This window comes from Mchenga conophoros, linkage group LG23, assembly GCF_057382185.1.
Source record: "Mchenga conophoros isolate Kocher_MC1m ecotype Shallow Benthic linkage group LG23, M_conophoros_male_GT1.1, whole genome shotgun sequence".
NCBI lineage: Eukaryota > Metazoa > Chordata > Actinopteri > Cichliformes > Cichlidae > Mchenga > Mchenga conophoros.
The window spans coordinates 31,116,150-31,127,963 of record NC_140547.1 but is presented as its reverse complement, the minus strand read 5'-3'; the positions used below and the strand labels follow the sequence as shown (position 1 = coordinate 31,127,963).

General features: G+C 38.8%; 1 long non-coding RNA gene across 9 annotated transcripts; it reads right to left on the bottom strand.

Annotated features, from left to right (window-relative positions):
- Positions 1 to 1,250: 1,250 nt before the first annotated feature.
- On the bottom strand, positions 1,251 to 11,335 carry LOC146547612 (uncharacterized). Of its 9 annotated transcripts, XR_014890820.1 has the most exons (11): positions 11,264 to 11,314; positions 10,978 to 11,058; positions 9,605 to 9,765; positions 8,906 to 9,067; positions 8,615 to 8,653; positions 8,320 to 8,439; positions 8,016 to 8,177; positions 4,043 to 4,156; positions 3,159 to 3,316; positions 2,674 to 2,731; positions 1,251 to 1,720 (listed from the first exon to the last, which is right to left on the bottom strand). It is a non-coding gene; the product is annotated as an uncharacterized LOC146547612 (long non-coding RNA). The 9 variants fall into 9 exon arrangements; XR_014890819.1 differs by having other exon boundaries at positions 10,978 to 11,335; XR_014890818.1 differs by lacking the exons at positions 10,978 to 11,058; positions 11,264 to 11,314 and having other exon boundaries at positions 8,545 to 8,653; positions 9,605 to 10,960.
- Positions 11,336 to 11,814: the final 479 nt, after the last annotated feature.

The window sequence follows — 11,814 nt, the reverse complement described above, 5'->3', positions numbered from 1 at the left end:
GAGTCTTCTATCAAAAGTTACAGCGATTTATATGAAGTTGTTCAAAAACGCTTTATTTCGCCAAGACAATGCGTTTCTCACTGTTACATGCATTTGAATGGGAAACTCGCCTGAAACAAAGTATAGGTTTTCATTATGTGAATAATTTTAAAATCTTAGCTCAAACGGCTGCAAAACCTGTTCTGTTTGCCCAGCACGGGGATATTGAGTTCTATAAGATAAAGCCATAAACATGTTTGTCTGAGTCTTCTATCAAAAGTTACAGCGATTTATATGAAGTTGTTCAAAAACGCTTTATTTCGCCAAGACAATGCGTTTCTCACTGTTACATGCATTTGAATGGGAAACTCGCCTGAAACAAAGTATAGGTTTTCATTATGTGAATAATTTTAAAATCTTAGCTCAAACGGCTGCAAAACCTGTTTGCCCAGCACGGGGATATTGAGTTCTATAAGATAAAGCCATAAACATGTTTGTCTGAGTCTTCTATCAAAAGTTACAGCGATTTATATGAAGTTGTTCAAAAACGCTTTATTTCGCCAAGACAGTGGGTTTTAGAGTCTTCATCATTAAATCTCTGGTTGCTTCATTTTTCTATCCTATATCAGATATTTTAAAGGTTATCTTAGGTAAAGTTCCATTCTCATGGTGAGGCAAAGTGCTTTATGTGTGTGTGTGCCCGTGTCATGAACGGCTATAAAAGGCCTATAATTAAAGAACAAAGCGGGGTTTGAGTTCGAGTTGCGGCAGACTGTCACTACTTGTAAATGGAACGCAGCCTTCCTACGGCGGACAGCTAATAACAGGAATCGGACGCGGTCCAGCCAAGTCCACAGCAACCACCATAGCAACCGCCTAGCATGACCTTAAAAACATATTCTGTCTTCATAACTATCAAAATCGTGAAATGATTTGCAAAGTGTGAAAGTGTTACAGCTGCAGAGAGCTATGGCGGTATCTATGGAAGCTGTTTACATAGCTAATAATATACGATGTAACCATGGAGACAGTCAGTCACTTGAGCTAGCGGTGCATGTTTACTACAGTGAATAAGGTGATTGAGTGCACAGCGTCCACACTCTGCAGGGGGTAAAGACATTACTTCAATATTGTTTTATATTGATATATATTAGCCTTCTGTTGACCATCACCTCAGGTTCACCATTACAGTTTCAGATTACAGATGCACACTGTCTAAACACATTCAAAAACTCATGTCTCAGAAATAAGCACAGCTGTTCATGTTTGTCATTAGAGTTTTATTTGTAAGAAAATTATGAACTTCATATTGTGCATTAAATAAAAGAACATTTCACAACTCTGAGTCAACAGAAACAGGTAACAGAAATGTCTCTAATGTGTACAGTGTAGTGTAAGCATTAAAAGATCATAAAGGAAAAACTAACATTTATGTGAAACTAATTGTAATAAAAAATGAGCAGGTGCTTTATAGATTTAAAAGAAAGAATCTGAAAACAACACTTTTTTGGTCTAAGTGATCAAAGTAGAAAACAGAACTGATGTTCAAGAACAAACCGTAGCTGCACTAATATTACACATCTCGATCGTTGTACTGAACAGACATGTTGCTTTTAAAACCACATGCAGTGTGTGACCATGACTGTTCACTGAGACCATGAACGCCACTTCGCTGAAGCATTCTTCTTCTTCTTCTTGCCATTAAATTGGAAGCAGAAGCAGCACGAGCTGATTTGATCTACTGAAAGGAAAAAGCAGAACATCTGAGTTGAAACCAGTCAGCTGAAATCATTAAGACAGGAACAAATTCAATGCAGTGTCTCAAGTGGCTTAGCCTGTTACAACTGTTGATACAAGCTAAATACGGTTAACACACAGTGTCAGGGAGCTCCAGTGTGGGAACTAGTGGCTTTAGGTTTGTAGTCATTTAACTTTCATCCATTCATTCATTTAATTCAGGAGGAAGAAATGCCAGGTTGGTGCAGGCTGGTTACATGCATTTGGTCCCATGCTGTCTTTAATTAAATGACTTGGTTCATTTTATGGCTGGGCTGTATGTGGGGTTATATCATGTTATTTGGGCAGGAGTACCTGTCCCCTGTTAGACTTAGAAAGTTTCTCCATAAGTAGAGTTTCTAACTCTTCTAGCACATCTGTGGCTGACAGCTTTTTGGTGGCTCTTTTTACCCCACACTGGTTGTGAGTGTGTAAATAGCCCCACTAGTTATTTTGGGTTGCAGTTAACTAGGGAGGAAGGGGTGGGTATGCCATGATTAGGTGAATAACAATTATATGTGATACATAAATTTCACAATGCATGCATATATCTCTATCAATTAAACCTGGCCTGAGGGCTGCCATTTTTTACATTCAGTTATTTCTCTTAGAAATGTTGGAACTAAATAATGAATGTGTTACAGTTAAAGTGAAACACTGGTCAGTGTAAATGGCTCATTGGGACACAGAAACCTTTAAATTAAACCTGATATCTAGTGTCAAACAATATCAAAGCTGTAAAAGATGTTTACATTCAGAATTTATAAAACTATGATTGTAAATAAATTCAAACAAGTGAGCTTTTCTCTTTGTGCTGAATATCAACACTGTGGTTTCTTAGACTGTAAGCTGTACTTTAGTGCAACCAGTTGCAGAAGCTGCCACTCCAAATGTCTTTTGATAACAAGAAAAAAATACCTTTTCAGTACACGGCCTGAAGTTCTTCTCCGAAATCTTCTGCAATCGGCTTTGTCTGCTGGTTTGAAGACAATAAACCATAAAAAAGATGATTTAGTCACTTTGTCTGTGTCATGCAGCTCGAATGTGTCGTGTAACGATGTTGAATAGCCGTCGTTATCCCTCTGCTGCGTCAGTAGGATTGTACTGTACAGCATCTCATTGATATGTGAGGAATGCTAATGTAACACGATAACAGACTTACATCATTAAAATATAAAGTGCAGGAGATATTTAGATATTTTTTATATTTATATTACATTTTATAGCTGACGGATATTACTAAATAGATAGAATTTACTAAATAGCTGGATGAACATGAAAAATATGTCTATAATAACAAATGACCATGAGAGCCAGTAGAATTAATTCAGCTGGACACTCAAAAGACGTCCTTAAATGCTCTTTAAGTGGCAGAACAGATGAACAAACAGTTCATCGCTTACTTGAGATGAAATCTGCTCAGCTACTTTGAAAACAGCTTCTAACTGGTTCCTCCTTTAACAGGATGACTGCTCAGGGGTAAGGCCATCATGCAATCCAGCAACCTTTATGGTTCTGCTTTGATTCACCAGGAACTATTAGGGAAACCTTCCAGCGCCTCCTGTGAAAGACACAGGCATAAACACACAAACATTTATTAACATGTTCCACAGTGTTCCAGTTTGATTTTCTTATCCTGTGGACAACAACGTACATGGATGCAGGTTTATTGTTAACTTTTGTAAGGTTTATTTAATGAACATATCCAGCTGCAGCTCCACTGTGATCCTGAACTGGATAAGCACTTAAGAAAATGTGTCAATAAATGGACAAACATCAACTTACTATATTTATCCAAACAGACGGGACCAATAATGCTTCGCTGAGTTAGAGACTTTAACAGACTCTTCTATGTAAGAATGTCTCGTGCTGATATACCTGCAAACTTGACAACAAAGGTTTTTCAGACTACATGTAGCTGTCCTCTATGTCAGCTAACACATTTACATTTATGTCACACTTATTTCTGCTTTCCCATTTTATAATTATTACTTACATTTTGATTAGATACCTTGAGTTTGTAAATGATCAGATTACATAATTGGAATACAATGTATCCAATTCAGGGTTGCGGGAGGATGAAGCCTATCCCAGCTGATACAGGACAAAGACAGGCTGCCAGTTTATTGCAGGGCTAATACAACATGTGTAACAGAAAATCCACTTAAATGTTTGATATTTCTTATAATAATCATAATTATGACTATTATTTAAAGGTTTCTTCATAAATACATTTTGATTTTTTATAACCCCTAAAATATAAACCTGAGCTGTTTCAGATTCTGACCTCTGACCTCAGTGACCTGGCTGTGTCCTCACTGCAGCTCCCTCTTGGAAGTACGTCTGCTTCTTGTCTTCCCCCAGTGTTGACCGCCTGATATCAAGATATCACGTACTGTAACTGAGGAACAAAAAAGGACAAACACTTGCCTTCATTTAAAAGTACATTCATACAGAGATAATCTATGGAAACACACTAGTTCACAGTTTGGGAGGAACCAGTTCCTGTGAAACATTTCTGTATATGAACATCATGTGGAGAATGAATGAAATGAGTTCTTCAGGTGACTCAGCAGTCCCACACTGACAAATGAAATCTAGTTAAACTATTAAGCATATTTGCTCTTCTGAAATCTGTGTTAAACAACAACAAACATAAATTAGTAACAAAAACTACAGCTGAGTATAGGCTTTACAAACCACCAGCAGCCATAATGCTAAATTTTAATCTTCAAATGTTTCTGAGCTGTCTTCAACCTGCTTTTAGCACATTAAAGTCTCAATAAATAAAGTCAATGCAGACTCAATCCTAAATGTTCAGCACACAGAGACACAGAGGTACTGTTTAAAGTTTAGTGTTAACTTGAGTCACTGATCATTCACAGTATTACAGAGTCTGGCAGTCTTTGCATGATGTCCACGTCACTGTAAGTTTCTAGCTGACTCTCAGGTGTGCCAGCAGGAAAGAGTAATAATAACCTGCATCCTGAGGTTTGTCATGCAGGATTAAAGGAGCCAAGCTTTGTTCACACAGCTAGGATTGTATTTTACACTGACCCTGGGTCAGTATCAACTTCAAGAAGACAGCTGTAACTGTTGATAGAAGAATCACACACACATATTTATGGCTTTGCCTTATAGAATTCAGCATCTCAGTGCTCAGGAAATAGGTTTTGCAGCTGTTTGAGCTAAGATTTTCAAGTTATTCACAAATTAAAACCTATACTTTGTGTCGGGCAAGAACTAAATTCAAATGCATGTAACAGTGAGAAACGCGTTTCTCATCAACTTCATAGAGCTTGCTGTAACTTTTGATAGAAGACTCAGACAAACATATTCATGGCTTTATCTTATAGACTTCAATATCCCCCCAATGTGTGTGTGAGTCTTCTCTCAAAATTTACAGCTGTCTTTATGAAGTTTATGGAAAAACGCTTTATTTCACCACGTTAGTGCGTTTCTCGCTATTACATGCATTTGAATGGAGTTCTCGCCCGACACAAAGTATAGGTTTTCAATTTGTGAATAACTTGAAAATCTTAGCTCAAACAGCTGCAAAACCTATTTCCTCAGCACGGAGATGCTGAATTCTATAAGGCAAAGCCATAAATATGTGTGTGTGTCAGTCCTCTATCAAAAGTTACAGCTGTCTTCATGAAGTTGATACTGACCCAGGGTCAGTGTAAAATACAAGTTATTCACATAATGAAAACTTATACTTTGTTTCGTGCAAGAACTCCATTCAAATGCATGTAATAGTCAGAAACGCACTGTCTCGGCGAAATGAAGCCTTTTTGTACAACTTCATGAAGTTAGCTGTAACTTTTGATAAAAGGCTCAAAGCAGAGGGATAACGACGGCTATTCAACATCGTTACACGACACATTCGAGCTGCATGACGCAGACAAAGTGACTAAATCATCTTTTTTGTGGTTTATTGTCTTCAAACCAGCAGACAAAGCCGATTGCAGAAGATGTCGGAGAAGAACTTCAGGCCGTGTACTGAAAAGGTATTTTTTTCTTGTTATCAAAAGACATTTGGAGTGGCAGCTTCTGCAACTGGTTGCACTAAAGTACAGCTTACAGTCTAAGAAACCACAGTGTTGATATTCAGCACAAAGAGAAAAGCTCACTTGTTTGAATTTATTTACAATCATAGTTTTATAAATTCTGAATGTAAACATCTTTTACAGCTTTGATATTGTTTGACACTAGATATCAGGTTTAATTTAAAGGTTTCTGTGTCCCAATGAGCCATTTACACTGACCAGTGTTTCACTTTAACTGTAACACATTCATTATTTAGTTCCAACATTTCTAAGAGAAATAACTGAATGTAAAAAATGGCAGCCCTCAGGCCAGGTTTAATTGATAGAGATATATGCATGCATTGTGAAATTTATGTATCACATATAATTGTTATTCACCTAATCATGGCATACCCACCCCTTCCTCCCTAGTTAACTGCAACCCAAAATAACTAGTGGGGCTATTTACACACTCACAACCAGTGTGGGGTAAAAAGAGCCACCAAAAAGCTGTCAGCCACAGATGTGCTAGAAGAGTTAGAAACTCTACTTATGGAGAAACTTTCTAAGTCTAACAGGGGACAGGTACTCCTGCCCAAATAACATGATATAACCCCACATACAGCCCAGCCATAAAATGAACCAAGTCATTTAATTAAAGACAGCATGGGACCAAATGCATGTAACCAGCCTGCACCAACCTGGCATTTCTTCCTCCTGAATTAAATGAATGAATGGATGAAAGTTAAATGACTACAAACCTAAAGCCACTAGTTCCCACACTGGAGCTCCCTGACACTGTGTGTTAACCGTATTTAGCTTGTATCAACAGTTGTAACAGGCTAAGCCACTTGAGACACTGCATTGAATTTGTTCCTGTCTTAATGATTTCAGCTGACTGGTTTCAACTCAGATGTTCTGCTTTTTCCTTTCAGTAGATCAAATCAGCTCGTGCTGCTTCTGCTTCCAATTTAATGGCAAGAAGAAGAAGAAGAATGCTTCAGCGAAGTGGCGTTCATGGTCTCAGTGAACAGTCATGGTCACACACTGCATGTGGTTTTAAAAGCAACATGTCTGTTCAGTACAACGATCGAGATGTGTAATATTAGTGCAGCTACGGTTTGTTCTTGAACATCAGTTCTGTTTTCTACTTTGATCACTTAGACCAAAAAAGTGTTGTTTTCAGATTCTTTCTTTTAAATCTATAAAGCACCTGCTCATTTTTTATTACAATTAGTTTCACATAAATGTTAGTTTTTCCTTTATGATCTTTTAATGCTTACACTACACTGTACACATTAGAGACATTTCTGTTACCTGTTTCTGTTGACTCAGAGTTGTGAAATGTTCTTTTATTTAATGCACAATATGAAGTTCATAATTTTCTTACAAATAAAACTCTAATGACAAACATGAACAGCTGTGCTTATTTCTGAGACATGAGTTTTTGAATGTGTTTAGACAGTGTGCATCTGTAATCTGAAACTGTAATGGTGAACCTGAGGTGATGGTCAACAGAAGGCTAATATATATCAATATAAAACAATATTGAAGTAATGTCTTTACCCCCTGCAGAGTGTGGACGCTGTGCACTCAATCACCTTATTCACTGTAGTAAACATGCACCGCTAGCTCAAGTGACTGACTGTCTCCATGGTTACATCGTATATTATTAGCTATGTAAACAGCTTCCATAGATACCGCCATAGCTCTCTGCAGCTGTAACACTTTCACACTTTGCAAATCATTTCACGATTTTGATAGTTATGAAGACAGAATATGTTTTTAAGGTCATGCTAGGCGGTTGCTATGGTGGTTGCTGTGGACTTGGCTGGACCGCGTCCGATTCCTGTTATTAGCTGTCCGCCGTAGGAAGGCTGCGTTCCATTTACAAGTAGTGACAGTCTGCCGCAACTCGAACTCAAACCCCGCTTTGTTCTTTAATTATAGGCCTTTTATAGCCGTTCATGACACGGGCACACACACACATAAAGCACTTTGCCTCACCATGAGAATGGAACTTTACCTAAGATAACCTTTAAAATATCTGATATAGGATAGAAAAAATGAAGCAACCAGAGATTTAATGATGAAGACTCTGGGTTCTGTAGTGACCTGAATGACTCTTTGCATACAATTTATTGAAGAGGACTTTAGAATGCACTTTACATTTAGACTGTTGCTGTTTAATTTTTTACATTGTTGCGGTGTTATGTCATGAATAAAGTTCACCTGCTGGGGGTTTGATGGATCAGATCATCATAATCAATGGGTCCTGAGGTGGGCGGGACTGTCTCTGGTGATGTCACCATGAAGGAACAGCATCTGGCACGTGTTGCTGAAACATCCCAGTACACTGGTGTAGTTTCCTCTCCAGCTGTTTGACATTTGACACTTCAACATTAAGGAGAAGAAGAAGAAACAGTGTTAGGTCAGGTGACCACATGGTTTCTAAAGTAACTGACAGGAAGTAACCAGGCCGTTAGAAATGGATGGCATGTGTTTAGAGTTACTGGAGTTGGGTAACTCTACTTACCAAAAGCAGAAGCACACAGATGAAGGATCAGATGCTGAATGTTGCAGGAACATGCTCGTGCGGTGGTCATTCAGTGCTGCTCCGGCAGGTTAGACAGTCCAAGACTGATATACTGCCCATCTGAGAGTTTGAAAACACACATGCAAAGATTTATTTTGTATTACAGTCAAAGTTGGATGTTCATTTTTGTCCTTTAAAAATGTTTGTGTATTTGAAAGCGCTAACATTTAAGGATGACTTGGATCGTCTCCTTTAAAGGGGAGACAAGTGTATCCACTGATCCACGTCACTTTACCTGGATGATGACTCCTCTCCCCCTCACTCAGAAACGCTCCTAATATAACCAAGCAAATAAATAATATTGAAGATTTACTTACATCATTACAAAAACAGGAAAAACATCTCCCTTTGATTCTATTTCTCCATTCCTGCTGAACATCAGGCAACAAATATCTCAATAAATCACAGTAAAATGTAAAGCACATGTTTTCTCTGCTTTGTCTAACCTCTGCAGAGCCTCTGTCAAGAAAAACATATCTGTAAGCATAAAACAAATATACATTTCATAACACGTCACTGGACAAACCTCGGTCAGTTGATTTCCTCTGTGCAGTGTAGACGAACATCAGTCAGCAAGTCAAGGTGGTGAGATGGACTGGTGTCCTTTGTGACTCTGCTGGTTCTTCTGAGGAAATACCACCGTCTCTCCACACCGTCACCATCTGTGAGCACAAACTGCTGCTCTGCTCTGCCAGCATGTAGGAAATCACATATCACACACACAGGGGTGAAGAAACATTAGAACTCAACTTTGGATACTTTAGATCTAAACAGATCAAAGTAGCTCTTAGCTTCAACAATCAGTGAACAGACAAACAATGATACCATACTGATTCTGTATGAATACAATATGGTATTTTCAATACAGGTGTCAAATTAATTTACTAAAACTAATACAGATATATGTATTTTTTTTTTTATAAATTCGTTTGCTAAATTATAAGAATATATATTTTTTCATTTAACAATTGCAACTGAAAGAAATTAAATATTGAACAAAAATATATTGTCACATTCTGAGCATGCTCAGCATGCTGACAGACTTGAAGTTGCTACAGATTTTAAGAAGTGATAATTATAGGGAAAAAACTTCTCTTTTTCATCCGTTTAATCAAACATTTGATGCCTTAGATGTCTCAGTCCTATAGCATTCTGCAACTACAACTAAGCTGAAGCTTGGATTTGGCTGCAGGTGCCCTGTACATCCTTCTCAACATGTGGGTACCATTTAATCACACTTCTTCCTGAGCTTTGCTTCGTCACAAGACCAAAGGTGGCATCCCGTGTCACGGTCATATCATCATCCAGAAGAAACATTTGAAGAAACATCATGGAGAAGAAACATTTACGCGCCTCCCGGTTTTGTTTTCTGATCCTGCAAAAAGACTGAGGACAACAAAGCCCAGAGAACACGAGATACACAACATCCAACATTCAGACTCAACAGCCTCCATAAATGAAGAGCACCAGGTTGGTTCAGTTATAGTAGATGTCATGGAATTTTTTAAATAAAGTCTGCAACACAGAAAGAGCTGTGATCATGCTATTTATTACTGTGCACAGGAGAGCAAACACACATCAAACATCACAGTTCAGTCATGTCAGCTCTGCCACTTCACGTGTCTCGCTATGAAACCTAACGGATCAATGGTTATGCTGTTTTGTGCCTTTGACGTTATCAGCACCTGTAAAGGGAGTTGTTTTCTCAAACTGCTGAAGTAAGTTCATCTAGTTTTAGAAACCTTCATTGAACAGTCTATAACAGTGTCACAACTAAGCATATGCATAAGCACTTAAATGCTTTAAATGAGAATAACATAAAATTTCTATTACAGGAGCTAGAGCCTGTCCCAGTAGTCATAGGTAGAGCACACCTGGACAGGTCACCAGTCTGTCAGAGGACTAACACAGATGCAGCCTGACTCAATCCTAAATGTTCAGCACACAGAGACACAGAGGTACCGTTTAAAGTTTAGTGTTAACTTGAGTCACTGATCATTTGCAGTATTACAGAGTCTGGCAGTCTTTGCATGATGTCCACGTCACTGTAAGTTTCTAGCTGACTCTCAGGTGTGACAGGTGTGCCAGCAGGAAAGAGTAATAATAGCCTGCATCCTGAGGTTTTTCATGCAGGATTAAAGGAGCCAGGCTTTGTTCACACAGCTAGGATTGTATTTTACACTGACCCTGGGTCAGTATAAGTATCATACAGTTTAAACGAAGCACTGAAACTTGCACATATTTATTACAGATGCACTGAAGCTAATCGAGATATTTGCTGTCAGTCTGTGGCTGCGATTAAACACTTTACTGGAAACTTTATTAACTAGTAACTTCGTCAGTCATGACAGAAGCTAATATTTCTGTGCTAACATCGTTTAAACAGTAACAGCTTTACTCCAATATAAGCTAACGTTTACACCGTAACTTTAAGCTAGCACCATAAAGACGGTAAAACACGTAATAACATCTACAAATGCATCTTAAAGCTGTTATATTAGCACTCGGTGTATTACTAACATAACCACATTAACATTATTGACACTCGCTGGTCTGACTTTTAATAGTCATTCTATAAATGCTGTTTAACGGTCTTACCTGTACACACTCCTGTATCCACCGGATTGCAGCCAGAGTGGATTCTGGAGTCTTCCCACGCTCCTGTTAGTGATCCTCCATCTGGATGGATGATAACAACCTTCTGAACAATCTAGCAGGAGATGGTCCATATCTAGGGGATATGGACTGACAACAGCCGAAGCGGGTGAATAAAGTCACCCAGTCGCTAGCTGTGCGATTACCCAGCATACACCAGCACAATATTAGGCACAGCACCACCATAGACATTTTCAGTGGTTTTGAATGCAGGACATGGTTATCTTACCTTGTAAAATGCATGACAATAAAACAGCTAACCACCATAAAATGGTATTGTGTATGTATGTATGTGCATGTGTGTGTGTGTGTGTGAGAGAGAGAGAGAGAGAGGGGGGGGGGGGGGAGGGAGAGATCAAAGGCGTGCGCTTATGTTTTTTCTTGATCAAGAGTGTGCCTCCTCTCTCTTATTGGATGTATGGTATAGCATGTTTATTCAGGTGCACCTTTGAAGTCTATGAGAATACTTTGCAGCCTGGTCTGAGTGGTCATTTCTGCACAGACACAATGAAGCGTGCACTCAGTTTAGAGGAGGCTGTTGCTGCAGTTTTGCACTCTCCACAAGCAGTGGAGATACTTCTGACAGCGAAGAAGAATTTTTGCCAGGCACCGAGGAGCTTTGCAGCTCATGTGCGGAGGAGGAGAAGGAGAAGGAGGAAGAAGAGCAGGAGGAAGAGACAAGACTGGAGGATGGCCAGTGGAGATCTAAAAATGGAGAAATCATGTGGCAACCCACACACGAAGAGGTCCTGCCATTTTTTCCTCCCCCCATTTTAACCC